The sequence below is a fragment of the Pan paniscus genome, chromosome 10 (genome assembly GCF_029289425.2).
Source record: "Pan paniscus chromosome 10, NHGRI_mPanPan1-v2.0_pri, whole genome shotgun sequence".
Taxonomy (NCBI): domain Eukaryota; kingdom Metazoa; phylum Chordata; class Mammalia; order Primates; family Hominidae; genus Pan; species Pan paniscus.
This window is the reverse complement of record NC_073259.2, coordinates 28,076,993-28,086,492: the sequence shown is the minus strand read 5'-3', so window position 1 is coordinate 28,086,492 and position 9,500 is coordinate 28,076,993. Positions and strand designations below refer to the sequence as shown.

Sequence of the window (9,500 nt, the reverse complement as noted above, 5' to 3'; positions counted from 1 at the left end):
CCCTCCACTCCATTACCATTTCTCTCTCTCAGAAAATCCATGGCATCCTGGCTGCCAATCATAATGATCAAAATTTAGGCTTCACCTCACCTGATTTCTCTGCGGCATCTGATATTGTTGAATACTTTCTGGAAGGTCTCTCTCTCTCTCCCTCCCATTCCAGGAGATGGCTCTCCCTTGATTCTATTTCTACCGCTTTGTCCCTTCCCCCTCTACCTTCTTCATTTCTTCCTCCTCTGTTTCCTCAGAGGCTGCCATTCTCTGGGCTTCTATTAGGTTGGTGCAGAAGTAATTGTGATTTTTGTCATTAAGGTAATGGGTTTTACCTCGCTGCTGCTGTGAACAGAGGTGTTATTTAAAGGTAACTGCCACTCCAGCCCTGCTGGGTATTCGTAAGATCTCAACCACATGTGCTACGTCCCGTCAGCTGGGAGTATTTGCTGTAGAGATGTTTGGGCCCACTGGCTCTTCTTTCTATCCATAATCACAACATTTTAAACTGTTGCTTATTCTCTAGTTCCTCTTGTGTCTAAGCCACTTCCCAGTTCTGTCTTTGCTCCCTGACTTAAAAAATCTTCTAGTCTGTCTGACATGGTCTTTCAGAGGGCTGCAAATAGTTAAAGAAGCCCATTTTTATACAGTCTCTTGTATCTATGGGAGGCCTGGTTCATCCTAGCATTCTGACTGTGGTTTGAGCAGTATTTGTTACCTCCATTAATATCCAAGAACAGTGTTTGGGGGACATTATCCCCAAAGACCAGATTAAAGACCAGACCCTGTCGCGTGTCATGGCTTGGTCCTTGCCTACTTTTCTAACCCTATCCATTCTCCTGGAAGTGCTCATTCCTCACCAGATAAAACCACTGGCAGTTTCCAGGAGGCACCAAGCTGCTCAAGCTCTTTGTGTGAATGGCCTTTCTCACTTCTACCCTCCTCTGTCCAGCCACCCTACCTCCCTCTCCTCCAGCCCATTGCCAAGTTAACTACTTCCACTCTCTCACTCGTAGCTCTGATCAATCTTTTCTACAAATGCTTGCTTCTCAACTACCATCCTAAACTTCACTTTCAATCATGTCTTTGTCTCCAGAGCCCAGCCAGGCAGCATCTGTTGATTGGCTAAATAAGTGAACAAAGCTGGAGGAATGCTTCATTAGAATTCCACTAGGGGTCACTTTCTCTACATTCCAGGAAGAAATAGTGCAGGCACTTAGCAAATCAACTTTCTGAAAAATTCAGCTTTGTTTAATTTTTAAAGTAATTTGTTGTTTATTTAATGGAAACTGAAATTCTCCATGTTGTACAAGCCTCGAAGCACCGTATGATTGCAAGGTCTTTCTGGTTTTATGGATAATATCAATATTCATGTTTGTGTAAAAAACTGAAATTGAACATGGCATTTAATTTTGCATATTAATAATTCAGATCACTGAATTTATATGAAAGGTGCTTTCCTATTTTTAGCTTAATAGCTTTAGATAAGGTTAATATTTAATTAGTTCATTTCAAACATGTTTCTAAATTATCCCAAATATCTGTTCTAAACCTTTATTTCTTTTCTACTTATTTTCATTTAATTTCAGTTGCAAAATTAATGATGTATTCTTACTGATCATCTTGATCTGCCTTATATCACAGAGATTTTAATAAGGGGAGCTGAAGAGAGGGAAAGTGATTTTACTAGTAATTAATAGCCACTAAAATGCAATACAAAGACATTTAGCACAGACAAAATGTTCTAATATTTCAGTTACTTCCTTAAATGCAAGATTCTTGAGGGGCCTCCAAAGCAGCCAAGGTATTAAGTTTCTGTTTTTAAGGAAAAATATTGTTCTTAGCAACATTAAACATAGCATAGTAAATAGTTAAACACTAAGCTATATTTCCTGTCAAACTTTTAAGACACAGAGATATCAACAAATGATGAACTACCATGAGGTAAGTGTATGGACAGAACATGCAACAGGTGCCATTGGAGCACAGGGAGGAATTACGTAAAGATGGTTTCCTGGCAGAGTGTGTTGCAAGGGATATTTCCTGTAAGCTTTGGGCAAACATAACAGAAGCCTCCCTTTCTAATGACTGTGTATAGGCTTGAGCCATTTCTCCAGAGTATGTCAGGGAAACTCCATCTACATTAAGTAAACCCGGTGTGTGTGAGCATACTGCATAGAGATTTTGGTATTAGAGATACTCTTACTACTTTGGCACAACCTCAACATTCAGTAAAGTGGAGGAGGGCCTTGCTTCTTCACCGTGGTTTTATTTTATTTTATTATTATTTTTTGAGATGGAGTTTCACTCTGTCACCCAGGCTGGAATGTGGTGGCTTGATCTCGGCTCAGTGCAATCTCCACCTCCCAGGTTCAAGGGATTCTCCTGCCTCAGCCTCCCAAGTAGCTGGGATTACAGGTGCCTGCCACCACACCCAGCTAATTTTTGTATTTTTAGTAGAGATGGGATTTCACTATGTTGGCCAGGCTGGTCTCGAAATCCTGACCTCAGGTGATCTGCCCACCTCAGCCTCCCAGAGTGCTGGGATTACAGGTGTGAACCACCACGCCTGGCCATCACCTTGGTTTTCTGCCCATATCTGTGCCAATTCTGGAAAGAATTCTTGGAACAATCATGATCTGCATGAGTTCTATGATGAATCCCTAAAGCATGGGTTTCCCACATAGTTGGAAGCCATTTCTGTGTCCTCTATCTGGAATGCTCCACCTGCCCGCAATGCACTGAACTCTTCCTCTTTTCTGGACATTAACAGAAAGGTGACTTCAGGCTTGGGCTGTATCCTTTCCTCGGAGAAAACCTTCTTTGACCTCTCAGATGAGGTTAAAGCTCTGTTTTAGGTGCTCTGTTAGCTCTAGACACTTCCCCTTTGTAGCATTTATCACTGTTGCACTTTGCATTGGGTTTCTGGTTATTATTGAATATCCGTGTCCCAGACTCAGCTAAAAGCCCCAAGAGAGCTCCAGGTGTGTCTCTGCTCACCTGTACCTAGCAGAATGTCAGGCATGAAATAAGCATTCAATAAAGATTTGTTGAATAAATAAACTCAGATATGATATGAATGTCCTAAAGGACGAATAAATAACTATTTAAGCTGCCACACCGATGGGTTGTTCTGGCAAAAGAAAGAACAAATGTATGCCAGCCTTTCTTCCCAGTGAGACTTATGGGAAAGGTGAGCAGAGGTCCTCTGACTTTGAGTTCTGCTTAGAGAAAAAACTCTATCTTCAGTTTCTATTAAATCTTTTTTTTTTTTAATTTCGAAATGGAGTTTTGCTCTTGTTGCCCAGGTAGGAGTGCAATGGCATGATCTCAGCTCACTGCAACTTCTGCCTCCTGGGTTCAAGCGATTCTCCTGCCTCAGCCTTCTGAGTAGCTGGGATTACAGGCGTGCATCACCAGGCCCGGCTAATTTTTTTTGTATTTTTAGTAGAGGCAGCGTTTCACCATGTTGGCCAGGCTGGTCTTGAACTCCTGACCTCAGGTGATCCACCTGCCTTGGCCTCCCAAAGTGCTGAGGTTACAAACATGAGCCACTGTGCTCAGCCAGTTTTTATTAAATCTTTCAAGGCAGAGCTCTAGGGTCTAGAGTCTATGTTTTGTTTGTTTGTTTGTTTGTTTGTTTGTTTGTTTAGACAGAATCTCACTCCTATCGCAAAGGCTGGAGCGCAGTGGCATAGTTTTGGCTCACTGCAGCCTTGACCTCCCAGGCTCAGGTGATCCTCCCACCTCAGCCTCCCAAGTAGCTGGGATAACAGGTGCATGCCACCATGCCTGGCTAATTTTCTGTATTTTTAGTAGAGACAGGGTTTTTCCATGTTTCCCAGGTTGGTCGTGAACTCCTGAGCTCAAGTGATCCACCTGCCTCGGACTCCCAAGGTTCTAGGATTACAGGTGTGGGTCATTGCGCCTGGCCCAGGGTTCTGTATTTAGGAAAGTTTTGGAATGGAAAGAGAGGGTCCTGGATTATGCTGGATAGATGGGATTGAGCAAAGGGTAGCCAAAATGTTCTACATAATAAAGAAACAGGAATGTTAGCTATTTTCCTTTGCAGCCCAAGAAACTTGTGATTTGTAATTCTAGATGCAGGGAAGAGACTAGATGTGAAAACAGACTCTGTGGGAAGGAATGGGCCTCTAGAATATATCACCAAGTCAGAGATCTAATGCTATTACTCATTTTCCTTCGTCTACTACTACTGGCATCATTTACTACGTCAATAGCTATTCTGTGTTCAAATACATTATTTATGTGATCCTCAGAGGAATCCCAGAAGCAAATTTAGGATTATCACCATTTTACAAAGGAGGAAACGAAGACTAATCAGTTAAGTAACTCATTCAAGGAGGCACATCCAGTAAGGGGCTACTCATATGCTATCCTGCATTGAGGAAGGAAAAGGCATTTTAATGGTAGTGTTTGTTCCCTGATGGTAATTTAAATAGTTTCTTGTTTTGAGTTTCTTTGACCCATTATCCCCAACTCTTCGAAAAAGGCTTAGGTACCACCAGATGGAGCAGGTTTACATTATCAGTGCTTTGGGAAAGAGGGAGAGCTGTGCCTTAGCTTAGGGTAAAGAGAAAGGACAGCAGAGACAAGAAACAAGACAGCTGTGGGGTTGGAGAATTGAGCACAGTAGGAGGTGATGAACACTAAAGACAAAGCTTCCCCCCTCCCTGTACCCTGATAAACATTGTAGATATACTAGACTTTCTGCAATTATATGAGAGGGAGGACTGAGTTATTTTATTTGGATCTTACCAGATAGGTCAATCCCCGAAGGCCCGAGGATTTGGGAACACCTATTTCTCCTGTTGTCTCAGAGGTAGATGCATGCCCATTGGTGCTTGACTGCCAGCCCTAATCTGGTCTCTCTTTGGTCTCTGCTGAAAAGACTCTACACCTGGACCCACCAAAGACAGTTCTTCCTTGTCCCCATTTTGCTGCCTTTCTGTCAGTGTCCAAATTCACCTGTACTTGATTTTTCTAACATTCCTCCATGCTACTGAGCCTTTCTTTGTGCCACACTGACCAGGGAGGTTCACCTCCTGCCCAGAAAATGGGCATTTTCTCAGATAACTTTTTACATTTTTAGATCATGTCAAAAGCCTATAATGTTCTGGGCAAAAAGGAAGGTGGTTTACTAACAATTATAGGTTCAGCCTACTATACAGACATAATAGGTCCCTGTTTAACGGGAGAAGAAACTGAGGCTTTCAGAGGTTGGCTGCCTTGCCCAGTTCATGCCACTGGTAAATAGTAGACAAGTAATGACAAAATAAAATCATTAACCCATTCCTTTAGATTGGTTTTAAATTTAAATTTGTTTAAAATCAATATTTTTTGGTATACTTTTATAAATGTTTTCTTGTGAAATAAACATACATACAGAAGCTGCAAGAAGCTTGAAGGTACAGCTTAAATTATCACACACAAAAAACCACCCATGTAACTACCATTCAGACCCCAAAATAGCATGTTGTTAACATTTCAGAAGTCTCACAAGTCCCTTTCTAATCAAAATCTCCAGATTCATCCCAAAGGAAAACATTACATGACTCTTATTATAACCAATTTCTTTTTTCAAAAAAACCTCAATTTTTAGCAGCTTTATTGAGATACAATTCACACACTGGACAATTCACTAAAGTTTACAATTCAATGCTTTCTAGTATACTCACAGAGTTGTACAACCACCACTATAATCCATTTTTGTTTTTGTTTTTGTTTGTTTGTTTATTTTGAGATAGAGTCTTACTCTGTCACCCATGCTGGAGTACAGTGGCACAGTATTGGCTCACTGCAGCCTCTGCATGCCGCCAAGCAATTCTCCTGCCTCAGCCTCCAGAGCAGCTGGGATTACAGGTGCCTGCCACCACACCCAGCTACTTTTTGTATTTTTAGTAGAGATAGGGTTTCACCATGTTGGCCAGGCCGGTCTCGAACTCCTGACCTCAAGTGATCAGCCTGCCTCGGCCTTCCAAAGTGTTGGGATTACAGGCGTGAGCCACTGTGCCTAGCCATCAATTTTTATTTTTATTTTATTTGTATTACCCCATACCCACTCCTCAGCCCTAGCCAACTACTAACCTACTACCTGTCTCTACAGATTTGCCTATTCTGGATGTTTCAAATAAATGTTTAATACAATATGTGGTCTTTTGTGATTGTCTTCTTTCACATAATATGTTTTCAAAGTTCATCCATGTTGTAGCATGTATCAATACTTCATTCCTTTTTATTGCTGAATAATATTCCATTGTATGGATATAACACTTTATCTACTTATCAGTTGATGGGTATTTGGGGTGTTTGCAGGGACTTCAACATTGCATAGCTTGTTTGTGAAAGATTTTGGCTATTATGAATAATACTGCTATGAACATTCATGTACAGATTTTTGTATGGATATGTTTTCAGTTATCTTGGGTATATAACTCAGAGTGGAATTGCTGAGTCATACGGTAACCCTAAATTTAACATTTTGAGAAATTGCTTAACTATTTTCAAAGCAGTTGCACCCTTTTGCAACCCCATCAGCAACGTATGAGGGTTCCAATTTCTCTACATCCTTGCCAATATTTGTTATTTTCTGGTTTTTTTTTTTAAGTATAGTCAACTTTTGGGTGTGAAATGGTATCTCGTAGTTTTGATTTACATTTCCCTGATGAATGACACTGAACATCTTTTTATATGACTGTTGTTCATTTGTATGTCATCTTTGGAAAAATGCCTATTCAAATCCTTTGCCATTTAAAAATTGAGTTGTTTATCTTTTTATTGTTTAGTTGTAACAGTTTTTTATATATTCTGAATACTAGTCTCTTATCTGATACATAATTTACAAAATATATTTCTGAGTTGTCTTCATTTTCTTTCTTTTCTTTTTGTGCCATACCAATAACTGGCTTTAATTTTTTTAAAAAAGGAAATGTTATAATTTTTAAGAAGAGTTCCAAAAAATTTAACAGCATTTCCAGCAATGATTATTCCTGAAATAAAAAGATATGAAACATAATTTATACAAAACTAAAACCCAAAAGCATTCCTTCTTGCTTTTTCCTTTTTAAAAAAATCCAGACCATTTGTCACAAGAAAGTTTGGCAAGTTACAGCAGCTGCAGCCTCAGTCACCCTCAGAATTGCTGTCCTTCCTCCTGGGGACAGAGCACCTCACTGAGGACAGCAACATGTCTTCAATCGGTTTCTTAGGGTTTGCCTCCAGGTCTATCTTAGTTGCTCTAGATTCAGTTTCCACTCCAACTCATCTTTCGACAGGTTCATGCCGCCAAACACCAGAGGACTGATAAACTGAGCCTTGATATCTCCTTCCAGGTAAACAAATATCATGGGCAGATTCCTAACAGGTTAATTGGGTATGCAGGTTGTTGAAATGGCTTTGATAAATTTGACACCAGGAAACTTCCTGGCAAGTCCACCAAGGTGCTGATTTGTCAGGGCACAGAGGGGAAATTCCTTGTTTTTAAAGGTGCAAGATTACCCGCAAACTCTCACCAGCTTTGGTAACTTCTTGAACATAATCCTTTCCTGAGATCTCCAAAACTTCTCCAGATTTATTCTTCAGTTTAGTTGCTTTCCACTCAGATAGTCTCAGCTGTCTGTACATTTCAATAGCATGTTCATCCTCCTCATTAAATTTGTCTTCATGATCCTCCAGCTCTTCCAAAGTCATATCTTCATACATTTTCACCACTGACTGCTGGAGGATGCGCTGCTCCTCTTCTGCCTTGTTTTCCAATTCTTTCAGACTTTCCTTGGGGGGCAAGATGCCCTTTTTGCTAAGATGTCATTCCACTCAGTGTCTGTGTTGGGGCCCTACATCTGTTTTCAATGAGTTGTCTTCATTTTCTTGATGTCTATTGAAGTACAAAAGTTCTAAATTTTGATTAAGTCTAATTTCTCCATTTTTCTTTTGTTATTTATATTTTTGATATATGAAAGCAACCAGTGCTTAATCTAAGAGTGACTCTGATTTTTTCTGAGTTTAACTTTTTCAGTTCTTACTTTTAGGTCTATGATCCATTTTGAATTAATTTTTGTATATGTTTTGATATGTGTTCAACTTTGTTTTTTTGCATGTGAATATCCAATTGTAGAAGTACTTTGTATATTCTGGTTATAAGGCCCATATTGGTTTTATGTGCAGCAAATATCTGCTCTGTGGCTTGCCTTTCACTCTTTTGATGGTGACTTTTAGATAATATAAACTGATAAAGTTGAGTGCATTAAAATTAAGAGTTTCACTGGGTACAGTAGCCTGTGATCCCAGCACTTTGGGAGGCTGAGGCAGGAGAATCACTTGAGTCCACAAGTTCTAGACCAGCCTGGGCAACATAGCAAGACCCCCATCTCTACCGAAAATAAAAGAAAAAAAATTAAGAGTTTCTGTTGATCAAAACCCCTTAGGAGTGGGCCTTCCTGATTGGCCTCCCATATAATATTCCAGGCTTATCTCCTATGTGTACCATCTGTTTTAGCCACAGTAAATTATTTTCCTCTCTGTAAATACATTCTGTCCATTTCCAACTCTGACTCTAACTAGAAACACTTCTGTTTTCACATTTTAAAGTCGTATTCATTGGCCGGGTGTGGTGGTGCACACCTGTAGTCCCAGCTACTCTGGAGGCTGAGGCAGGAGATTTGCTTGAACCCAGGAGGTAGAGGATGCAGTGAGCGAAGATCGCACCACTGCACTCCAGCCTGAGCAACAGAGTGAGATGCCATCTCAAAAATACATAAATAAATAAATAAAGTTTTATTCATTTTTAAGGAGAGCTTAAATAATACTCATCTGTGCTAGGTGTTGTTGCTACAAAGGTGGGCAAGACAGAGAATCCCTGTCTTCTCTACATTATAATAATGGGATTAGATAATCAAGAAAGCAATTTAAATGAAATGTTATGAGGACTTTGATAGGAAAACTATGTTATAGGAGCATTTATCTGTTATTACATATGAAGAGCTCAGAGTAGTACCTGGCTTGCAGTGGGCACTATAATTTTTATTATCATCATTCTTATCATTAGGATAAGTGTCTCTACAGAATGAAAAACTTTTCCTCTAGAGGGATTAGGGAAGGGTCCTTAGAGAAATTTGTACCTGTAAAAGACCTGAAGGCAAGAGAGAATCTGACATATGAGATAAATCACACCAGGTCAGTAGAGCTGGAGCTTAGCATGATGTGAAAGAGGGCAGTGGCCAGAGAGAAGAGAAACTCAGGAGTTATGCACAAGCCAGCTCAGAAAGGACTTTTTCATCATGTTTTCTGCTACGGGCCATGAGAAGCCATTGATGGGATAAATTTTTAGGATGACTCTTGCGTGCATTGTGGAGAATGGGTCAGAAAAGCACGAGAAGGGAATCAGCAAGACCTTTTAGGAGGCTGTTCAGGAAGAAGCCATGGCAGCCTAAACTGGGATAGTCCAGGAGATGGAGTGAAGTGGGCAGAACAAGCATATTTTTCAGAGGTAG

General features: G+C 40.2%; 1 pseudogene; it reads right to left on the bottom strand.

Annotated features, from left to right (window-relative positions):
- Positions 1–7,134: 7,134 nt before the first annotated feature.
- Positions 7,135–7,850, bottom strand: LOC100994560 (phosducin-like protein 3; annotated as a pseudogene).
- Positions 7,851–9,500: the final 1,650 nt, after the last annotated feature.